The sequence below is a fragment of the Equus asinus genome, chromosome 22 (genome assembly GCF_041296235.1).
Source record: "Equus asinus isolate D_3611 breed Donkey chromosome 22, EquAss-T2T_v2, whole genome shotgun sequence".
Lineage (NCBI taxonomy): Eukaryota > Metazoa > Chordata > Mammalia > Perissodactyla > Equidae > Equus > Equus asinus.
Window position 1 is genome coordinate 34,538,416 of NC_091811.1, and position 24,422 is coordinate 34,562,837.

The 24,422-nt window shown below is 37.6% G+C and overlaps 1 protein-coding gene across 11 annotated transcripts in view; it reads right to left on the reverse strand.

Moving 5' to 3' along the window:
- SOX5 (SRY-box transcription factor 5) overlaps positions 1 to 24,422 on the reverse strand; it is a 951,808-nt gene that overhangs the window by 915,509 nt on the left and 11,877 nt on the right. Inside the window, exon 1 of one of the 11 annotated variants that reach the window (XM_070494051.1) lies at positions 11,991 to 12,354. The exons of the other annotated variants lie outside the window; for them this stretch is intronic. The gene's annotated coding sequence lies outside the window, so the exon portion shown is untranslated. Of the gene's footprint in view, positions 1 to 11,990; positions 12,355 to 24,422 lie in introns of those variants that run through there. 11 annotated transcript variants of the gene reach the window in all.

Below are 24,422 nucleotides of genomic sequence, written 5' to 3' on the forward strand. Positions count from 1 at the left end.
GATGGTAGATTGATGGGAAAGATCTGGTAGAGAGGGAAAATGTGATGATGTAGGACAGAGGAAAGAGCATGAGTGGAGTATGTATGAGCAGGCCAGAGGGAAGAGACTCCAGGATCTTGTGTACTAGTGGGGGAGTCAGCCTTTCCTAGGATCACCGACAGCTTATACATTGGAACAAGGATAAGGCAGAGTATAGGTGGGCAGGTGCACAGCTATGATAGAAGTTTCGAGAAGCCCTCTTCTTGTTCCTTTAATTTTCTAGGAGAAATAGGAAGCAAGATCATGAACTGAGAGTACAGATGAGAGAAGGGCATGAGAAGCGTAACAAGTGTGAGAAGAGAGGAGAAAAGTGGGCTCTCCCCCTAGAACAAGCTAGGCTCTCCCCTGTCACTGGGCCACAGCATATGCTATGAGAAATCTGTTCTCTGGATCATCACACAGGTTCATCCTTCTCATCATTTAGATCTCAACTCAAATGTCATCTTCTTCCCTGAGCACCCCAAACAAAGCAGATCCTGGGAACTACTGGCTATCATCCTTTGCTATTTATTCTTCTTCATATGGAATTGTCATATCTCTTTATTTATAGTTTATTTTCTATCATGCCGTCTAGATTTTAAGCTCCTTTGGGGCAAGAGCTGTCTATTCTGTTTACTGTTTTATCCTCACTGCCAAAAGGGGTACTGGGCATGTGATAGGCACTCATTCACCAACCCATGGCCTACATTTAGAGAGATTTTAACCTCCCCAGAAAAATGTTGTTCACGTGGGACATCCGCTTAGAGAAGGTTTCTCTCTATACTCTGATTCTAGATGGAGAGAACCCACATAAATAAATCATCTGAGGAGAGAGAGATGAAATAGTAAATCTAGTTCTATTTTGATTATTACTTGAATAGCAAAGTTAAACCTTGCTGTCTCAATGTCCTTGCTGAGACTGTCTACACTAAAACTAGTTATAACCCGGTTTGGGACATGACTTGAACTGACCTCTAGATATGACACTGAGACAACAATTCAGTTTTCAAAGGCTACCAGAAAACACTACTGGTAATGGGGACTCTGCTTCTATATTTCTTTTTATTTTCTCTATTGTAGATTGTTTTTTGTCTCTTTAAATGTGGCGAAATATAATCAGAAGAAAATAAAGGGAATTTTCTGACATTCTGCAAGAAGCTCAGGTCACATTACCCAGCATCATATTCAATGACCGAGGTCCGACTCTTCACCTTGGAGCAGCTGGGGAAACACAGACATGAGCGTTTAACCACCTAGCTTCTCAGGGGAGCTGAACGTCCTGCTGATTTCTTAAGAAACAAACTTTTTTTTTTTTCCTTGAGAGAGAGAGTGAGTCAGTACCCGAGGTAAGTGTAAATGTCAATTTTTAGGAAATGAATTAAGTGTACATGATTTTTAAAAGTTACTTCTCCTATGGGGCACACTACTTATTTGATTGAAATGGATGACACCAGCAAAATATTCATTTACAAAAAGCTGCCCTCTGGGCTGGCCCAGTGGCGCAGCAGTTAAGTGCTCACGTTCCACTTCGGTAGCCCGGGGTTCGCCAGTTCGGCTCCTGGGTGCGGACATGGCACCACATGGCAAGCCATGCTGTGGTAGGCGTCCCACATATAAAGCAGAGGAAGATGGGCACGGATGTTAGCTCAGGGCAAGTCTTCCTCAGCACAAAGAGGACGATTGGCAGATGTTAGCTCAGGGCTAATCTTCCTCGGGGGGAAAAAAAAGCTGTCCTCATCACACACTTCCATAAATTCAAGTTTAATAATTTTTATTATTTTTGTTTTATTTCAGGGCAAAATATAGAGAAATAATAACCTCCTTATGGCTCATTATGCAGCATTTCCATGAAAAGGAAGCCAACGATTTCGAGGAGACACTGTGTGTTAATGTAAGCCGTGACTAACATGCTCTCTTCATAGCCATTTCTCAGGATATCATTATACAAAGTGGCAGAGTCGGCTCTGCTGGTTTTGAACTGTACGTCCCCTTTTATGGAAAATATCAACAGGGATTTTTTTTTTCATGGCTGGAGGTCTATTCCTCGTCTAAATATTAAAGTCTGACAAGTCTTTCCAACTTACTGGAGCATAATCATGCTTGCTACTTGTTAATTAGGAGCAGGGTGATAACTATTAAAAGTTGAAAGAGTTTCCTGGTGGTTGCAACAAGTTTCAACATGATCCCAAGCTTTGTCAATAACCACAAGGGGAAAAAGAAAGCAAAAGGAAGATGCCTCTCTAGAGTCCTTTATTTCTGAGAGAAGGGTGGATGCTACTGATCCTATTTCACTCTCACTTGAAAGACATCTAATGCTAAAGGAGGCCAAATGGCAGAGTGAAGAATATGGCTCATTGTGGGAGCCAAGAGACCTGGGTTCTATGATCAATTCCCCTACTTATCTATGTGACCTTAAACATCTCACCCAGTATTCCTGGACCTCAATTTCCTTCATTGATTTGGAGGAGGGATTATGGGTATGGAACAGTGTCCCAGTTCTAAAATTCTGTTTCCACCAGCCAATTTAAAATCTTGAGGGAAATTTGGCAAAACACTCCTGAAAGCCTGGGCATTATCGTTTGTCTCTTTCAGTAAGCAAATACTCAGTATTTTGATGGCTGGTATAAGTGGGCCCCTTTTCAATTTTAGAATATCTGAGCTTTTATTTATATTATCTCATTTACTCCTCTGAGCAGCCTCATGAACTGTTATAACTGTTTCCTCGACAAGCTAGGAAAGAAAGAGAATGACGGAGAAAAGAGATGAAGTGACTTGTCTAAGGTCAGAATGGAGGTGCCACAACCAACACCTAGAAATATTTGTCCCTATCACTTCACTTGGAATTATAACTTATCAGTACAAGCCCGCATCTAGAGGCCAGTTACTACACAGAAAATAGAAACAAGCAATGAATTGGAGACAATAGAAAAGAAAAAATCCTGAGAAAAGAAAGATTACGAAGGTCTCCCATGAACTCAGAAAACAGATCACATTTACTTTACCACGTTGGGTTTTTTCCCCACCATTTAATTCACTGTTCTTCAGAAAAGTCAGTCTAAAATAAATTTGTCTGCAGTGGCGAATTTCCTAAAACAAATATTAAACACAGCTACCGGGATCTTTGTAGCATGTTATCAAAATAATGAGATATAAATACTCAATTTATATACCACATACCTATTAACAAAAAGAAAATATACACATCATCCCCCAGGCCTGAACTAAAATTCACATTTACGTTACTCAAGAAAAAGAAAACAAGAAGTAGAATCTTAGGAGAGTTCACATATAAAGATCATAGGAGGTACTGTCAACACTCAGTGGGACCATCAGAAACTTTATTCCAATTATAAAATAACCAAGATGAACATAATCCAAAAGCAAACTTCGTATTTTTTTCTGGGAGTTATAACTTGTAGGACTAGTGCCATGTCAGCTGAAAAGCGATAAAGTTTGAACTTCATCAAAAGGTATACAACATATAAAAAAGTCATAAAGCCATCAACAAAAATAGCTGCAATTCTAGCTGCCGTCCTGGCTGCTCTGCATCTCACCAAATCAAAGAATGAACAATTAACATCTATTGGAATGTTATAGTTTATAAGATTTGTTCACTGAGTGGGGTGTATTATGGGACTAGGGGTGCAGATATGTAAGCCATTAAGAACTAGGTGAAGTCTTACAAAAATAACATAGAACTTTCCTACAAAGCCAATTTTTATTGCCCTTCTCCACTTATATCCAATATGCAATAAGAGCTAACTTTGGGATTTAAAGTACAAGAAAAACAGAAAGAAGGGAGAAAGGAAGGACATAAGGGAGAGAGAGAGAAACAAAGATAAATTTCCCAACTTAGCTAAATGAATGTATTCTCTTCTCTGAACCAGAGATTGTGGTCGCCATGTGCAATTGTACACAGTAGGTTAAAGAGTGAGGGCTTAAACGTTAAACAAAAAATACGTAATGGAAATTTAGACAGAAATATTAAGATAAAGACAAAAATGTTAATATCTATTACATCTGCCAGGATTCCATGGTACTTTTTTTTTTGAGGAAGGTTAGCCCTGAGCTAACATCTGCTGCCAATCCTCCTCTTTTTGCTGAGGAAGACTCGCCCTGAACTAACATCCGTGCCCATCTTCCTCTACTTTATACATGGGACGCCTACCACTTCATGGCATGCCAAGCAGTGCCATGTCCCCACCCGGGATCCAAGCCAACGAACCCCAGGCTGCTGAAGCAGAACGTGTGAATTTAACCGCTGCGCCACCGGGCTGGCCCCCCATGGTACTTTTAAAAAGTTATCTATGGTAAACTCACTGTATTATTATGCAGGTAACAAAAATTATTCACGAAGCCAAATCCAATTTAATTCAAATTTGGGAAAAAAAAACTGATACCTAATCCAGACTAATCCAAACCTTACTTTTAGTATACACATTTATTTGAATTTTCCCTTTTAGTCACCTCTCTAGGAAGTTGTTCCATCTCTTAACCCTCTTCAAGAAATAGCAATTCCCAGTAATTTGAGATTTCAAATTATCTGCAATAAGCTAAAATAGTACTCAACTATTTTCTCTTAATCCAACATTCTTTGTTGAATCTGCCCTTGCTTATGGCAACCCTTTTAATATTATTCCTCATATTGGAGCATTCCAAGGAATTCAGGGGTATCAAAATGAGGGATTTGGACATGGTGATATCTAAGATCCACTCCAAAATTAAAATCATATGGTCCAGTGAATATTCACTTTATTATTAAATAAATCTCCAAAATTATAGTCTTTTTAAATTTATTACTTTGGAAGTTAGTCATGAAACTCTATGCGTATATACAATTGTGTATGTTTCTTCCTGTTTATCTATGGAAATAATCTATTTGCAAGCAACTGGGCCAGTCTACAAGTGGCCAGACTGCTCTTGAAGAGCCAACAAATAAATTCAAATGAAGAAACTCCTTGAAATAAATTTTATTACTATGAATATTGAAGCGAACTCTGACCAATATTAAGTAGAAAAAAATTAAATCTACATTTAAGATACTTAGACTCTGGAAATATTGAATTATTATCTGAAAAATTAATCTAAAAAAAACCAAAAAGACATAGAACTTATTTTTCCATTTGGACAACTTAGCTCAGAATTAATGGTTTTGAAGGACTCTGTGCATTTTTCATACCTTGGAAACAGCAGGCACCCCAGTCTAAAAATGGACACATTTTTGCATGTCAGTTATAATAGATGAACACGAAAGAGACTTAAAATATATTGAGATTATGCAAGGTATAACTATAAATTAATGTAACATGTTTCAAATCTATTTTAAACCTTTACTGACAAATAAATGTGGTCCTTCAAAGAATTACACTTAAGAAACTATATACTCATCTCCTTGTTGCTACTGTTGCTTAAAACACTTTGAAGCCACTGTTTTGTAAGCCTCTAATTTATAACTGACCCAAGAAAACAGACTTTTAGTTCCACAGCCGTGCTCCCCTCCACTCCCACTCCCCTTCTGACTACCCGCCTATTTTATTCACCAGACTTGGCTCAAACATATCTTTTGATTATTTTGAAATATAAATCCTTTCTTTAAAGTTAGAAAACTTGCCCACTGAAGTTACCAAAAGAGTACGCCTCAGGTTCCAGCAGCTCCAAAGGAGACGTTTCTGAAATAGTCTGAGCACTTTCAGCATCACTGAAAGAAGTATATAGTCTTGAAAGTGACTATGCTGAATTAGACTCAATCCTCCTGTATATAAAAATTTTAATTTTATTTATTTACTTATTTATTTTGGTGAGGAAGATTGGCCCTGAGCTAACATCTGTCACCAATCTTCCTTCCTTTGCTTGAGAAAGATTTGTCCCTGAACTACCATCTATGACACTCTTCCTCTATTTTGTATGCAGGATGCCACCACAGCATGGCTTGATGAGTAGTGTGTAGGTCCATGCCTGGGACGCAAACCCGTGAACCCCAGGCTGCCAAAGTGGTGTGTGTGAACTTAACCACTACACCACCAGGCCAGCCCCTAAAAATTTTTATTTTAAAAAAATTGAATTAGTTTCTCGTCATCTGATTTACAAACATATCTTAATAAATTAAAATATAAACAAAACATTTTTAGGCATTCCATTTCATCCAGACATATACATTAAGGATCAACAGCTTTTCCAAAAATTTGAAAAAAATAGCCAAAATTAACATGAGGACTTTTTGTACAGAGGAACTATTTAAATTGACAATAAAAGTCCGACAGGGTGATCAACTGTTAACTAAGTCTACTGGGAGGAAATATCAAATGAAAGTGGAAAGAATAGAGCTTGTTAAAACAGGAGCCACTGAGGTTTTTTCCCTCCTTATATTGCAGAAAAGCATTGATTTAAGGGGGTGCACCCTCTGTCTACCTCTCTAACACTCAATTTCTCTCTCTTTCCCCGACAAACTCTATTACTCCAGACAACCAAAATGTCTAGGTTTTGATGAGTACCATATCCTTCTCTGTCCTATTTTGAGGTCTGGCTACTTGCAATTTAATCCATCACATTTGGACTATATCTAGAACCACAAGATTTTAATCTATTTCCTTCTCAACATGCAGACAACCCAAACAACTATGTGAATGTCAGTAGAGAAATAGAGAATAATATACTGAGATAGGCAGAAAAGATATTACTCTGATTTTGCATCAGGTTTATATTTCTTGCAGATTCCCAAAGAAAACAGCCATTTTATCTAGATGCATAACAACAAACGTGCTGAAAAGAAGAGACAAGAGAAGGATAGTTTACAACATTACCATGGGCACGCTTCAGATTTTCAGTGAGATCATTTATTTGAAACAAATTCACCAATAACATCTAGCAAAACATAAATTTCATAAGACTGATTGCAGGTAAAGCAGATTACCTATGAAAGTGTCATTATCAATAAAAAGACTAATGACCCTTCCAACTAAGACTACCATCTTTTATAAACTCCCTCTAAATCTATTCCTATACAGTTTCATAATGAAATAAGAAGTGGTCAGGTATAAAAGCGCAACATTTGGAGGATGCTAAATGCACTGTAGAGTTTTCAAAGGCAACATTCTAAAATGAGTTTACTAGTAGCTAACCAGAAACCAGATGACTTTAAATTATTGAAAACCACCAGGAACTCTCTCAAAAGACTTACAATTTCAATGAATTTTTTACTATATTCTGTACTTAAGATTTCCATCATAACATAACTTTTCAACAAATTATCATTTACAGGTTTAAATAAATTCTTTGTTTTCTTCACACTTGTGACACAGGTATATTTCTAGATTTTTTCTTTCTATTTCAAATAAATATTCTTTTAGAAAAAGATATAAGGAATCTGGCATCCTTTTGCAATTAAACAGTGGCCATTTCCATTTTGCAAGCAAGATGTCAGAGATAAAAGATAAAGTGCCAATTCCTTAAATGAAGTAGAGTCACTGTTGACTTTAGAACTCAGAACCTCTCTATCCTGGATATGGAAGATAATTTGATGTTAATAATTTGATGTTAATTTCTCACATGTACAACATAGTTCTTGCTGCTACATGGAACACAGGCTCTTTATAACAAATACCCTACAGATCTTTAATTGGTAGTTAGGAAACATGCTTTTCCTAATCTTCGAGTCTCTTTTAAATATTATATTTTTAAATACTCATTTAGGGAAACTAATGAGGTAAGATATGAGAGGGAAAAAGAAGGTATGTTGTTTTCAAAATTAAAAAATTTCAGGACATCAGTCCAGAAGGCATAAACAAATAACTAGATAATCAAACAATAAAAGCAAACTAGAAATAATATGAAGGCTTTTTTAGAAACTATTATTGCACATATGCAATAATTACTTCCATCAAGACTTTTATTATACATTTGTTTTTATGGTATCATAATGCACAAGTGTATGCTATTGTTTAAACACATTCACCACATATCCCATAACAGAACATGATGACAATATGTATTAAGGATAATACAGAAAATGTGGCTAAATGCATTCTGTATTATGGTTCCATAATACAGCATGCAAATGGTTCTGACTAAGCAGACACAGGAGACGGTCGTTAGTGCGCACGCTGTGAATGTATATTATGAATAATGCATAAAACTTGGCTAAATCCTAATGAGTCCATTGACATCCTATGGGGTCCAAAGGAGGCTCAGATCCCAAAGCATGGCCCTGGCACATTTCTACCCACGAATCATTACAAAAAACAATACCACGAAAACAAAGGACATTAACCAACATGAAAGAATTCTCATTCTAGGTAAAGGTTTTGAAATAAGCACAAAAATTGCAAGAAACTTTGAAAAGAAAGCTAAAAGTCCATCTTACATCATCACCCCACTTACAGTTTTTCAAAATTACCCATTGCAATTTAAATAGGACAAAAGCTGCAGTTGACGGCTTAACGTTCTTTCTTTTCTCTGGTTTTCTTTGGGGAGCTGCTATTAAGGGAGATCTGAGCAATCCCTAAGAAAAGTGACCAAACTCTTAGACCATGGCAGTAGAAAGTCTTCCTGCTTTGAATGAGCAACATTACAAAATGAATTATAGTCAATTAAATAAGGAAACAGATATAATGTGGCTGAAAGCAGTTTTTATGGTAAAAAACCCTTAAAATTCTAGTTTTTACCCAGCTTTTTAAAGAAGCAAAAAGAATGTCATGAGCATGTTACTTGCAGCACATTAAAAAAAATCAATGTTTTTTTCCAATAGCCATTATATACGTTTAAAAACTGAGTCCTTGAAAACAGAGACCATATCCATTATCCCCACATGTGTGTACCCCAAGTTGAACACCTATATGAACATGTTCAACACATTCACTGAGCCAAAAATGCAGGGCTGTGCAACAAGCTGTGCTTGAGATGCACAAATTAAGTATGTGGCAGAAGCTGGTGCACCCAAGCCTCTCCTCGGAGTGGGAGTGGGAAAGCAAGGACAGCTGCTCCTTCGTGGTGCTCCCAGGGGCGGGTGGGAAACGGGCATTCTGAGAACACCTCCCCAGAGTACAGCGAGGAGGCGAGGGCTGGCCACTGGGGAAGCGGCAGGCCAAGAAAAACCCTGCACTCAGAAAACATGCAAGAGCAAAACGCTGAAGTGGGAGCTGGAGTTCAAGCTCTGGGATGGAGTTCTTGACAATTTGCCCAGCTCCCTGAGGTTTTCCCATCCCTTTTCCAGGTACGAGAATCAGGCACAGTCAAGGCAAAGCCCGAAGCTGGATGCTCCCACAGAGCCTAAAGCATGGAAATACATAAATGCCTCCATCACTGAATTCTAAAACGCAGGTCACTTACCATCCCATATTTGGGCTCAAATCAGCTGCCGGCTTAACTGTAAGGGCAATTTAGCCTATAGGGTGTGCACTGGGGGCTCCCTGGAAGACCCCTTCTGTGAAATAACATTGCCATATTTTCCCATCTCTCACTACCAGCATAGCCAGAAATTCTAACTCTAAACACTTATGAAAAACAAGCCTTCATAAGTTTCTATTTAAAGTACAAATACTCCTGGGAATAGTTAAGTAAGAAAAATTATGAGAAATTTGTGTTTGCTTTCTTTTGTGGAAAGAACTAGGACAATAGAGAAGCCTAGAATGTTTAGGGTAGGTACTAGCGATTTAAAAATAGAGTAAAAGGTTAAAGATGGAACACGTTGACAGATCAGCTTTGCTTGCTTTTCCGAATGGACTGGCTCTCGCACGGCCAGGGATTCCGTGATGAGGAATTAAGACTTTCAACAGACAAAGTTTAAAACTTTCTCGGGATGTATTATTATGTTTGTGTTTACACCTGGGTAAGCGCTGTCACTGTTGCTAGAGCATGAAGTATGAAAATCATACAGAAAAATAAGGCACCTTGTGGTAACCACTTCTGCTGTTTTCCTTGTTCTAAAATTTGCCTCATATCAACTGCAGCAGAAGAAACTTCAGTTTCTCATATAACAATTCCATAAAGCTATTCCACCTTGGAAAACCATTCTCCACCACGGGCTTGTCCCAGCTACACTATAAGCGACTGACAATTGCTTCGCTCCCCTCAGTGTTTCTTCGCCCCTCCCAGGTGCCACCGAAAGAATAACAGAAAGTCTCTCAGTAGCACTTTGCTTCTCAGCAGGAAGCTGTACTGTTTGTGATATCCATTTTGATACAAACCTAAATTAGGCCTCTGGAAATAGGTAATGCATAAAAAGAAGCATTTTGTGTCACCAAATTATTATTATAGGTTACTGTTAACCCTTGGAAGATAGAGGTGAGCTCTGTAGCTCCCCACTGAGGTGACTATTTGTCATGAAATCACAGGTCCTACCTCAAAAGATGTTTCAGGTGAGCTTGTGATAAGGCAAACTGTCTGGTTGACCCATAGGATTCTGATAGCTAGTTTAAGTGGGGAAGCTAAGAGAAATGCCAGTTAAACAAAAGGATCAGCACAGCGTGTGGAGCCAGCAGTCGGCCAGCACAAGTTTAACAGCTGAGAAGGCCCAGAGATGTAGGGAAATGAAAAGGAATCAGGATATCTTACTATCAGACAGATTTAAGACTCTTGTCCAAAGCTCCCCGTGCAAAGATACGTAGAGGGGCAAAAGTTCAGAGCAACAAGTATTTTTTTAAAGGTCTCTTGTGATAAAACTATTAAGTAGTCACGTTGAAAGAAGTTAGGATACTGACTGTACTAATGCTTCTATTTCTTCCATTCAGATGGTACATAAGTTTTGTTTTTGAAATTCCCTGCTCAAAAACTTAAATTTCTGGTCCACAAGTGAGATTCCGAGAAATCTAAGACTTCCTTTAAAGATACCCCTGCATTAAAACCCTAGAACCACTTCTCAAACACATTTATCCTTTTACTATTTCTAATTTAACCTTTGTACTAGATGATTCTCTTTTATGCTTCTTTCTTCATCACTACATTAAAATAATCAGCATTCGTAATATTGTTAATTATAAACAAAACTGAATTCGAGAACCCAAACCAAAGACCGCTTTCTATTAACCTATATTAGTGATGGAAACACACAGAACATGCATGACATCTCGTCTCTCAGCTCAACGCAGGTCACTTTCCAATTAAAAACTGTCTAAGAGAGAGTCATCATGTTATACAATAATCACTCAGCTTCTCCTTCTTCATGCCTTTTTATTCTGTGTTTTGGTAAAAAATTATCACGTGAGCCTGGCTTATCTCATTAAAATAAACAGACACGACTGAGTTCATATCTCTTGAGACACAGTAAACACAATCCAAAATGTAATTCCTCAAATTGGAATAACTGATATTTATAGAATGAATAACTAAATAATTAAAGCTTCTTCAAAGTGAATATTATAGGTTTATGATGAAGAACAACAGAATTATTCCGCAACTGGTATCGTGGAAAAATAAAATAGCTAATAAGAACAACCAAAGTTTTATAGGGAGTTTAGCAGACTATGGATACCAGCCAAATTTCATAGCTGCACAGAGTTTTTAACTGAGTCTCTCTAAATTTGAAGGCAGAGTAAATGTTCCTCTCCCCTTTTCCTAGACACAACCCATAAAATGATAGGCTCTTTTTAATGTCTAAGAATGTTGTTTAGGTCTCATTCTAGTGAGCAACAAGATCTTTAGACTGAGGAAATGCCTAGTTAATTGCATTAAGCTGTAGTGCAGAACATTTTAACATCAAAAGTCCTGGAATCACCCACTTTAGGGTTAGGCCACCATATGATCCCAGTACAATCTCATTCAAGAAATCTGACTAGCTAATTACTTGACATCCTCAGGATATCCAGGTATCATCTGAATGTCAGCTACTGAAATTAAATCTCCTAAGTTTCAGTTTCTAAAATCATTCCTCAATTCAAATACTCAAGAGTATTACATCTGGTCACAGTTAAAGCACCTCCCTGTTGACAAGGAACTTTCTAGAAAGTTTCCGCAGGCTATTTGTCACACACCGAACATACCTGTGCAGTCCATTCCCTGGGAAGTTCCTTTTGCAGTAGCTTCCTCCTTAAAAATATTCCTACACCCATGCTGATTTTGTATCTGTTCAGTTCAAATTTAGATTCATTGGTACTTTTCCACAGTTACATTTCTTGTTCAGTTGATGTGTCCTTTTATTTATTCTCAAGTTTTCAATGTAAGACAAACAGGAATACCACCTTCTGAAATTACTACTATCCTACCATCCTCCAATGGAACATTAGCGAGAAGCAATATTCTCCAAAGCTATGAAGCATACACTGCCCTAAATTACATTGCAGCCGCTGCCCTGAGCTCACACATTTTTGAATAGAAAGGCTCCCAGGGATCTCTCTGTACTGACTGCATTTACTGCTTTAAAATATTTTTAACCCAGACGCTGAAGTGCCAGCCTTGCATTTCCCCATGCTAATCCCAGCTTGGGTGGCTGTTCTTAAGGGAAAGCATTCAAAACATTGTAACAGTGCATCAACTTTGACCCTTTTCACTTAAACATGAGACTCTTAAAAAAAGTTTGAATTCCAGAGGGAATCACTGAACTTTGACCTGCTTAAAATTAGTTTTGTTTTAGTGCCTTCATGGTGACTCAACAGGCCAATTTTCCAGACACTTAAGACGTTTCTGCCCCTGAAGATTCCAGTTCAAGTCCACAGCTATGTTTGCTGGTCAGATCAGAACACTTTGTCCCAGGGTTTCCAGCAACAAATTCCCAGATCTCCATCTCTTTGCCAGATGTTGGCATTAGTTGGTATTAAGCTGGATCTAAACACAAACACACACACACACACTCCACACAATCAGAGGACAGACCCTATTTTTTTTTTCACTTAGAGCCTTTTAGGAAACAAAGTTTTCCACTCAAAATTCAGTCATGGAGAAATGTTTATCAGGATTATATAAACATGACTTACTAGCCTAACTCCTACAAGAATAAAACTCCTAACTTTTGGTAAGCAGTCCTACGATACATTTATAATACAAGCTGTCTGAATCTCCTTTTCTTAATGGGGAACAAAAAAGCTGCTGGGACTTATTTTCTAATCTATTACAGATTTTAGAAATTGTCAACAAACAATTATATTGCAAATGAACATGATCACAACATTATACTTTCCTTCAATGGAATTTCAAATATGATTGTCAAAAAGCTATGACAGTTAATGGGTAAAATAAAGTTACTGAAGACCTAAAGGTGTAGTACATTTCAGTTTGATTTAGTCCCTCAAAACTATTCCGTCTTTTAGAAAACCAAACTTTTTTGCAAAAGTGAAGATGCACCCAATTTTACTAATACAAACCAAAGTGTTTAATAAGAAGGACGTCGCTATTAGATTGGAACGATTCCTGCATATACTCTGTGCTTTAAAATTTTTAGAGTAGTCAAAGAGAAAGGCATTCAGGAAAAGAAAATCCATTTAGTAGTACGAAATCAAAAAAAAGGAATGTTAATGCAGTTAACTAGGATAAAAAGTGACACAAATTAGTCTACACAAATTACTTACCATGTTAAACAAGAAGTCTTTACTGTCTCCAACGGTGAGTTAGCCACACTGAAAAGTGGTACAAAAGTATTTCCCAGATCTTCATATTCAAACGCTGGTTTGCACTTAAATCTATCAATTTTCAAAGAGCTACCAATGACATTCTCAAAATACAGGCGTCTGACCCCTACTATTAATGCCCAAAGCTGGAAGTCAGAAATTACAGAGCACAGGGTCACAAAAATGGATCACAGCAAAATCATACTTGAACTGTTTGCTCTCCTTCTATTAGAGAGCACTAATTCCAACTCTAATACTCAGAAAACAAAAACTAGGCAGCTGAGTCTGGCAATCATTTCTTTCATTTCCTACCCATTTAAGAAAGAACACAATAAAGATGTTCAAAGTGGGGATAAATAGTGAATGTTTTGCGTATGTACATTACCACTTCATTTTCATTCTATTCATAAATCATTCAACACATAAACATTCTGTGAGTTGTACTGAAAGGCCAAAGAGTTCTTAAATTAAGAAAATATTTGGAACTCATTGCAATTATTTTACATTTCAAGCACATGTACCTATTTGGGATCTATATTGATGGTTAAGAAAACAAGCACTAAGGGGCTGGCCCCGTGGCCGAGTGGTTAAGTTCGCGCGCTCCGCTGCAGGCAGCCCAGTGTTTCGTTAGTTCGAATCCTGGGCGCGGACATGGCACTGCTCATCAGACCACGCTGAGGCAGCGTCCCACATGCCACAACTAGAAGAAACCACAACGAAGAATACACAACTATGTACCGGGGGGCTTTGGGGAGAAAAAGGAAAAAAATAAAATCTTTAAAAAAAAAAAAAAAAAGAAAACAAGCACTAAGAGTTTAAAAACTGGGTCAATTACTTACAGGAAGAGGTCAACCAAAATGAAAACTTCGAATGCTACCAAATAGTACCTCCAAATGACATGAAAATAAGGATGAATTATGTCAGATGCTAATGGAAATGCACATACTTATAGATCAGATAGTAAATGGCAGTATTTAAATTAAACAAAATTATACAGAGACATTGCCATGTAAAGACCATTATCTGAAGAATCTGCCAACACAGGATTAGCATTGTAGTTGCTTAATCCTTTAATTGTCTTAATAATAAAATGTGCTACTAATTGTGTAAGGTATTTTGGCCTTGCATTCCAAAAGACATATGTGCATTTTTCTTTGTATACGTTGTAAAAACTAATATACAGTGTCATTAAAAAGTAATGTGACTGGTTTTCAAACAAACACACCATGCCATCCAAATGTGCTTTCCATTCATACTGGTCCCCTTAGAACACCAGTCACTTACTCCAAAGATTAGCCATTACTCACAGGATTTCCACCTCCTTTTGAAACTGCTGTCTAAGTCAGTCACACTCACACACATACACACTTCTAAATATCCTCAATGGTGACAAATTTCATAATTTGAAAGTCAATTTTAGCCATCTTCATCATTTCAGAGAGACATTTATAGCCAACTCTGGTGAATAAAAAAAAGGATGATGAATCTTGGTATAAAATGCAAATAGAAGGTAATGAGATGGATGTTTTAGTCAGGCTTGCAAATGATTCAAAAGACAGTGCTGAAAGGAAGTTTTCCAAAATGTTTTGAACAAGGGCATCATTGGAATCAGGGTTTTGCTTCTCTGGATGACAATTTTGGAAAACAACATTAATATGAATGCATAAATTATAGTGCGATCATGGTTTTCAAAAATCAGACTTTGTACTTTTCACTCATCCTGTGCTAATATGAAATAGAGGAGATACACATTTTCATTTAGATGGTTATATATGTACATTCTGAAGCTTCAACTGGGTAAACTAAACATAGGTTGATCTGCAAAATGTTATATATAATATAAACTTATCACTTTTGATCTTTCAAAAAAGTACACTTTTAAAAAAATCTTTATTTTCACAGTCAGATATTTACATCCAACCCCGATCTGTAGGCTTCTATAAACCTTTTTTCTCCTATATACAGTGAAAACCTGACAAGAGCTCAATGTGGGATTATGCACAAAAACTGCAAATTTAAACAAGGTGCGATCGTATACTTTTTCACACATTATTGTATCATGCCACACCAGAACACTAATGTATGCAAAGTTCCAAAATAGCTTGGGCTATTACTGCACAGCCTTGAAAACTACTAAAATCCCAATAAGAACACCTTTCAAAAGCTGTTCCTTCATTATTGCACACTAGTAAAAGGTTGCTTTCACTATTTGCATCTTACAATAGAAGAAAACCACAGAAATGTCTATGACATTGCCTCATAATTCTGAGGTCTTATTTCTTATTAGGCTCTTGGTAGTTATAAAAGTTGTTTCATCAATATGAATACAACAATGGCACTCAATACTATTTAATCGACTCAATTACGGAACAAGTGTGCTTTTTTTCCTTATGCTGCCCTACTTTCTTTTAAGTTGCATGTGAATTATTGATGAAGTTGCAATAAAGCATTTCTTTGTTACACATAGTTTAGAAGTAGAGACTGATGTTTCACGGTTAATTTTTAGACCCATAGTGATAAAATAAACACATTTGTTGTCCTTTCAAAGAAAGTCAATAACATGGTACAAGCCTAAAAGAACGACTTTTGCTTTTTTTCTATTGTCTTGAAAACATGTTGTGCTGAACTCGTGAATATAAACACAAATAGAAAAGGAGAAAATGGTAAGCAAACTGCACTATAGAAAATACTGGTCCAGCTCCTCCTGGGGATTGAAAGGATTTACACCTGTGATCAATTTAGATTCTGCCTTTCCTCAAGTATTTCAAGGACCCATTTAGTAATGTAGCAGGATAAGGCCCCCCAAAATGGTAGAATGAATACTTTTTGGGACAAGGACAACAATTTTTATTTAAACTACTCTAAGCACTACATAACTGATGCCCCCTCCATTCCATTTTCCAAAGAATAGCCAGAGTGATCATTTTAAACCCCAAATCTGAATCCTTTGCTTACTTGCCATTGCTTTTATGACAAAAATCCAAAATCTTAGCAGCCCCAAGACTGTACATGAGACGACTCCTGCCTCCCCCTCTCCTCCTTCGCGAGCCTCATTCTTCATTACTTTTGCCCTTCTTTTCTGTGCCCCAGTCACTCTGGCCTCCTTTCGTTCCTCAATATTCCAAGCTTTAACCCACCTCAGAGCTTTGCATATACCGTTCTCTACTCCATACTCACCCATGCCTTCTTCACCTTACTTCTCTTCGTATCCCAGCCCAAGTGTCTCTTCCTTGGGAAAGCCTTCTGCGACTTCCGTAATAATCAGGCTACCCTATAATATCTCCTTATAGCTCCCTCTACTCTTCCTCCATGGTACTTGTTACTGGGAGTAGAATACAACTTTCTTAGCCAACCTACATTCACCAAGTCACCAGAGTAACTGACGTGCTGCATTCTCGCTCTAAAACACACTATTGGCCATGGCACAGCAATGGCAAAGACTTCCCCTAGCACTCCCACGCCCTCCACTCTAACCACTTAGTCTACTGGATTCCAAGTCCGTTTATGTCATTTCTGTTTGTTATTGTAATTGGGTAACTTCATTAAATTTACATAATTAATGAACTATAAGGGCAAAAAAGAAGGTTGTTAATGACACTAGATTGAATGCTTTGGAAAGAATAAAGGTAAATTGTTTTTTAAAACCACTAAATTAGGTGTCAAACAGCTTCATAAAATTGGAATAAAAAATTTTTAAAAACTAGACAAATCTTGCAGCCAGATTGCTTGTCAAATGCCTTTAAGCTCTCTCGTCATTTTTAGCAAATCAAAATCAAAAACCACAGAATATAGATTATGGGTGTGACTTACCCAAGAAGATAACAAGGATCATCACTTCAGGGACCCATATTTAAAAGACTCACCTATATATCAATTAAATTGGCAAATTGATAACATTGATAAACAATGAAGTGATGATAAACAAATTGATAAAACACGTTATGTTTAAATCCTAATTTTTTAAGGTAGATATCATTTCTTTAAGATTCTAGGCTTTAGCCATTTTTTTTAAATTAACAGTCCAGCCACCAGTCACAATTACACTGGAGAGGAGAAGGCGTCTCTGTTCTTTTTGTTGGCACAATCAGCTAAGTAACCCCCAGCTGTCTCACTAGATTGGAAGCTCCATAAGAGCAGGGACCAAATTTCTTTTGCTTACCATTGTAACTCCATTCCTCAACACTTGTCATATGTGACAAAGACAAGACTCTCAATAATTTTATTTTTTTTGAGGAAGATTAGCCCTGAGCTAACATCTGCCACCAATCCTCCTCTTTTTGCTGAGGAAGACAGGCCCTGAGCTAACATCCATGCCCATCTTCCTCTACTTTATATGTGGGACGCCTGCCACAGCATGGCTTGACAAGAGGTGCATAGGTCTGCACCTGGGATCCGAACCCACGAACCCCAGGCTGCCAAAGCGAAACATGTGAACTTAACTGCTGCGCCACAGGCTGGCCCCACAATAAAAATATTTTAAATGAATGAATAATCGTTAAGGTTGTCAAACACAACAACATTGTTTATTTTAAATTACTATTAAGATCAATATGGAAATAGTCATAAAGAGGCTAAGAACAAGTACAGGTGGAATCATCCGAAGATTTCAAGGCACAGTATTTTTTTGAGACAATATACACCCTTTACTCAGTAATGGAAAGATCGTTTGTGTGTATAGAAAAAAAGAATCTTAATTTTTTATTATTTTAAAAAATAATACCCTCTGACATGACCAGGTTTCTGCCTTTTAACTTATGAACTATATTTAAGATTATGCGATTAGGTTTCCTTAGGAATGCAACCATGATTACTATATCCTTATTAAAACTTCTGCATACTGGTTCCAAATCCAGCTACCTTTTAATTTTATCTGTAATGAAAAGTAATAATAATGATACCTGAAATGTATTTACCCCCTTCCTTCCAAGAAATTCAAAGCAACTAACATCTTGTGAGCTGGCACTGTTAAATATAAAAATGAGAACACAACTGAGACCAATTTTTATTAACAAAATAAAAGATGTTAATAAGGCAGCTAAGACATCTTAAGTACAGGCACAAGATGAATCTGGGATATTCTTTTAAGCCAAGCCGAGTTTTGCCAGAAAAATGCATACAAACATTTAAAATTCCAAAAGGACATGAAGGAACTTACTGCATTTATGAAAGGTTTTGTCTTTTCAGGTTCTCTAATGCTGAGACGACACAAATAAAGATATCTTTTAATTACTGCGTTTAACTGATTTATAAATTTATGAATCAGAGGAAAAATAAGCAATGAGAGAACATTCAGAAAGCATTCTGGAATATAAGGCAGGAAGTGGCTCATAAATTAGAGCCAGATAAACAGAGAGGCAATGGTGTCAGTGTGGCCCCAACCTTTTAGTTAATTATGAGGAATTGCTAAACAGGAGGAAATGCTAAGTCATTACGACCCTGGCTAGCTTGCAGACATGCAAACAGACACACACACCTGCACACATACACACAGTTATTCCATAATTTTTTAAAAGTTTAAAGCATCACAACTGTATCCTAAAACCTTATTTACTTTTTAATACTTGGCGTTCATACTATCTCATTTAAATAGTTGCATAGGTCAAACTCATAAAATTGCCAAAATTTGTCTCCAGTGCATATTCTCCCCATTTAGTACACAACTTACGATCTAGAAATCTAGCTCAGAAGTCTTCAAAGTGGGTGCAAAAATAATAATAATGATAATCTATTGTCATGCTAGAAGAAAATACTACAACCTTCATTTACAGTTCTTGTTCTCTATATATTCTTTATTCCCTTTTATCTCGTCCCTTTCAATTTCTATTTTTGTGTGTTAACTATTAGTAAAGTAATAGCTTCTTTTTCTATTGACGGTGTATATACATGACCAAAAAAATTAGGAGAGCACTGACGTAGATGACCGTCTGGGAACCTGAAACCTAGGCCTACACTCTTGTCCACATACTGGGCAAGAACTCCTCCTTCCTTACCAACGTGCCACACACCGTCACCACCACCACATGTCAACATCCAATCAGCTGTGCTTTCTCAATTAAAATGTTCCCTTGGTTTCATTCCATAAAGAAATTTTCTCCAAAGCTGGAAGTTTAAGATGATCCACATGGCTTTATTTTTTAATCTAACTTCTAATAGATTGCCACTAGGGCTCTCATTTCACAACAGGAAGAAGTTCATGTTAATGCCCTTCTCTCTCTGTTTCACCAATCTGTCACACATTACAGTTTTCATATGCTTGAGGAAGTAGATTACATTGTCTAATTTTTAGCTAAATTAACCCTTATAAAGTAGACAAGTGGTTTAAAAAAGATTTCCTACAAAACAAAAAAAATCTAGGGATTTTCAAGTCATATAAATAATGCAAATATAAGTGAACATGGGGAAATGGAGGAACTATATCTCTTAGACCCATTGCTAGCTCTTCATCAGCCATATTTCAAGGAAAATCTATGACAATTCAAAAGACTAGAGCAAGAAATTCTCAGGAAGGTTGTGTTTAGAGGATGTTGTCGTGTGCTACCTAGCAGCACTCATTTCCTCATTTCCCAGCTACCAGGAGTGTTGGCTGCTGAAGGCTCATATCTAAGGCCCGTCCTGAGAACTGTCTTCATCCACGGTTCCCCCCATCCCTAGGGATGGCCCACATCCAACACCAATGTGAGGTTACAAAGGCAGGACCTCTCCGAGGAGCCATGCAGTTCCAGAGCTCCCCGCAGATTAGCTGACACCCCAGCTGCATCACAGTCAACTTCTCCTTCAGGCCATCCTGCTTCTTTCAGCCCCTTGCAGGTGTTGTCCCCAAGAGCCCTCCCAATTCACCCACTGCATGCAAATCTACATGTCAGAGTTGGTCTCCAGGGAACTGATATAAAACCATTGTTACTTCTACTATCATTTAAACTGAACCCTGCTCTAAGTGTTTACTGTGCCCTGAATATTAGCTAAAGTACAACACATGTACTTAAATTATGAATATGTGTGTGTAGGTGTGTGTGTGCAGGTACACGCATTCTGGAGGATTGTGTGCTCTAAAAATTTTACCAATGGGATACCCCTAAAATATTAATATGTCATCAAATATGTAAAGACAGCATTTTAACTGCTGACTTAAGGAGCCAGTTTTCCAGTTTTTGGCTAATGTGTCATTAGTTCATTCACAAGCAAAGCAGACCACGTTACTCAACACTGTAAGGTTCCCCATGGCCTACAAGACAGAATCTGGTGCATACGAGTCTATGATAAAAAGATCACCTCGATCTGACAACTGCCAACCATCACAGTCTCATCTCAGCTGGTCCCTATCATGTGCTTTATGTTCCACTGACACCAGACTCTCTGTAATTTCACAAACACACCCTACTATTTCTCACCTCCTTGCCTTCTTACTCATGTTGTCCTGTCTGCTTGGAATTCCTTCCTCCCTTCTCAGAACACCACCCTCTGCCTTACTTAGCTTAACTCAGACCCTCACCAAGGGCAGGTTGGTGGGAGCAGGGTTCCCAAGGGCAGGCAATAAGGGGGTACAATGTCTGCAGAAATTTTAAGAAGCATAATATAACTGACTAAAAGTCAGTAGGCCTTTTATTATCATCTGACTCCAACAATTCTACATTATGTCAGTTATAAAATGGTCCTTCCCACCAGAGTAGTCTGCCCCCAAGGCCTGCCCTGGATAGGCCACTCACCTGTTTTAAGCCTTGACTCAGGAATTCCAGTAAACATTGAGCACTTCTGGTAAAATTTGTAGGTTTAAACATAGGCCACTATTAACTCGAGGAAAACCAAAAAAGTTGTATGAAAAGTAAAAGCAATCAAAATATAATATTCTCACCAATAAACAACATTTATATAGTCAAAGTAACTGCATTTACTGAACTGCTTTAACCTCCCCCTCCACCCAAAAAAAGGATGAAATTATATTGGGACAACAGGAAAAGAAATGCGCGTGGTTTTAGGAAGTCAGGTTAGGGGAAGAGAAGTAAAGAGTAGCATAACAAAGTCAGATAGTAGGAAGTCAATTGATAACTCACATTTTTTGAAAAATAAGAAAAAATAATGAGTAAATATTTTATTTAGAAATACATAGTTGAAAGTACTAGGAGTGGGGTGGGCACGATCATCAGTAAGACAGGAGTACTACTTTATTACATAGCTTTGAGTTTTATACTATGTACACAAATTATTTTAATATGTATTTAACTGATTAATACTCAGTTCATACATCAATTCACTTAGAAAACCTTCCCCAGCCTCTCTTCTGTGCTTTCAAAATACTCTATCACCATACCTATCACACTGATATATAACTACCAGTCTATGTTATGAGCTCCCCTATCAAATCCAGGTTCTTGCAGACAAGAACCAAGATTTATTTATACTTGTATCCCCTGGCAGAAATGATACTTAAATTTAAATTCAAATCTGAATTCAATAAATATTTAGTAAGCTCCAAGTAGACAAAAGTAGTAATAAGATACAGGTTTGTGATTTTAAAGAATAACATTTATAGTCATAGAATGTCATCACATGGTGGAGTCCATTATGTGCCAAGGATTGTATTCTTTCTCTCATTGATTCTGCACAACTGCATTGTGAGGTAAATATAATTATCCCCATTCTGCAGATGAGGAATCACAGACTGAGACAGGTGAAGTAAATTGCCCAACTAGAAAGAGGTTAATAATGATCTGAAACAGGAGTATAACATTGAACTACAGCATCCACATCCTAGGCACAGCTCACAATCTCCCTCAAAGGATAAGATGTTCAAAACCTGCTTACAATATGGTACAATACACAGCTAAAGCCATAAAAGTAGTTCTAGATGTAAATATTATATGATCAAAAGGAGAGATCTTTGGTCAGTAGATTATGTGAGGATGCTGTAAAAAAAGTTAAATGTAATTTGGAAATTAAGAGATGGGTACGGCTTTAGGAAATCTATATGAAGGGATGATATATACAAAAGGAAATCATGGAAATATGACGACAAAAACATATATGTAGCCAGGAGGCACTATACATTTTGGGTCAAAGCTCTGTGCCTGTGTACTCAAGGGCTAAAGCAGATACAGATCCAGCCAGTGGAGTCCCTGGGAAAGGTATGGACTTACACATCTCTTTTCTGAACCTGTGAAACATGGAAACAGTGGGTAATTACCAGAGGAAATATCCCATTAGGTTGGTAGAGAGGGGTTTGGGGTAGGGGGAGCAGTTACAAAAAGCACCTGAAACTGGGTGATTTCCCCTCCATGTTTGATTCTGAAACTCTTCCTCTTGTTTCCATCTCTAACACTATTGCTATAGGCTGAAGTCCAAGCCGCCATCTTTCTCTTGTGTGAATGACTGCAGAAGCCTCCTTACTACCCTGCCCAGATCCATTCCTGCCTCTCTTAAATTTGGTCTACATTCTATAGCCACCAATTTTATTAGTCTCTTGCTTAAAACCATTCAATGGTTTCTTATCATCCTTATTATGAAGACTCAACTCTCTAACATGGCGCCTAAGGCTTAATGATATGATCCCAACCTACCTCTAGAGCATCATCTATATCCATTTCCTAGTCACTTCACTCCAGCCATGCTGGCCTACTAATTCCAAGAATATATCCTTTTCCCTTCTCTCTTTGGAACCTTTGTACACACTACTCCCTATGTCTCAAAAGATTTTGCTCTTGTCCTTTCTATTTTATTAACCCTCCTTCAAATGTGACTTCCTCATGGCAGCCTCCTGACTACCCCCCCAAATATATCCAATATTTCTCCTATATGTTGTATATACTTCTGTGAAAGATAGTTCCACAATTTACAATCATAAATGCAGGTAATTATTTACTTAAAGTACATCTTCCCTAATAGTCTTTAAATCCTTGTGTGTAAGGTGTGTGCCTGTTCCACACATCACTCACTCTCTAGCAGTTAACATGGTGTCTGGCTTATAGAAAGTGCTCACTAATATTTGTCGATTATTGAATGAATGATGGGACAAAACAAAAAGAGAAAGCCAAAACACAGAGTCAAGTGGTTTGGGAACCAAGGAAAGTCCATTGAGGAATAAGTCTGAAGAAGATGGAAAAAACAACTCTGGAAGAGTTCCCTGAGTCAGACAGGGTTCAGGTGTGAGCAGTGCCTTTTTATGCAACGCCCATGGCCTCTGGCACGAGCATCCTGAAAAGAGTTCCTAAGGCTGACGTGTTGCAGACAGTTTGGGAGTCAGCTGGGAAATTGTTTTCAGCTTGAATCCAGATCAGAAACAAACTGTTCTCAAAGAGAAAGTTTCAAATATGAGACTGAAAAGATCGAAGACTTAGACCGTAAGGCCTTTAAAAACCAGCCTTAAGAGTCTGGGTCCCCTCCGTGTGTAGTAAGCAGGCACTTTGAATTTTTGAGAAAGGGGTAACATGATCTAAATAGCATGTCAGAAAGATTGACCTGACAGTGGTAAATAAAGCAAATGGTAAGGAGAGATCCTAGTTTGAGGAACTTTGCGATAGATTAGAAATAAGCTAAAAAGAGCCCTTTGAGAGTGATAGAAGTGTGTACATAAAGAAAGTGGAAAATACAAGTGTCATTTTGAGGAATGACTCAACAGGACTTAAAATATACTTTCTATGTTACAACGGGTAAAGAACCCAGGGTTCAGAATCAGATCGCTCTGGGTTCAAGTCTCAGCTCCACCACTTACCAGCTATGCTACTTCAAGCAAGCTCAGTTTCTTTATCTATATAATGGGGCAACATTTGTATCTACATCAGAGAGTTACTGGCAAGAATCAATACAAATAAAAGTAAACAGCTTAGCACAATGCCTAGCAACAGTAAACTATCAATCATCAACTGTCATTTCAAGCTAGGC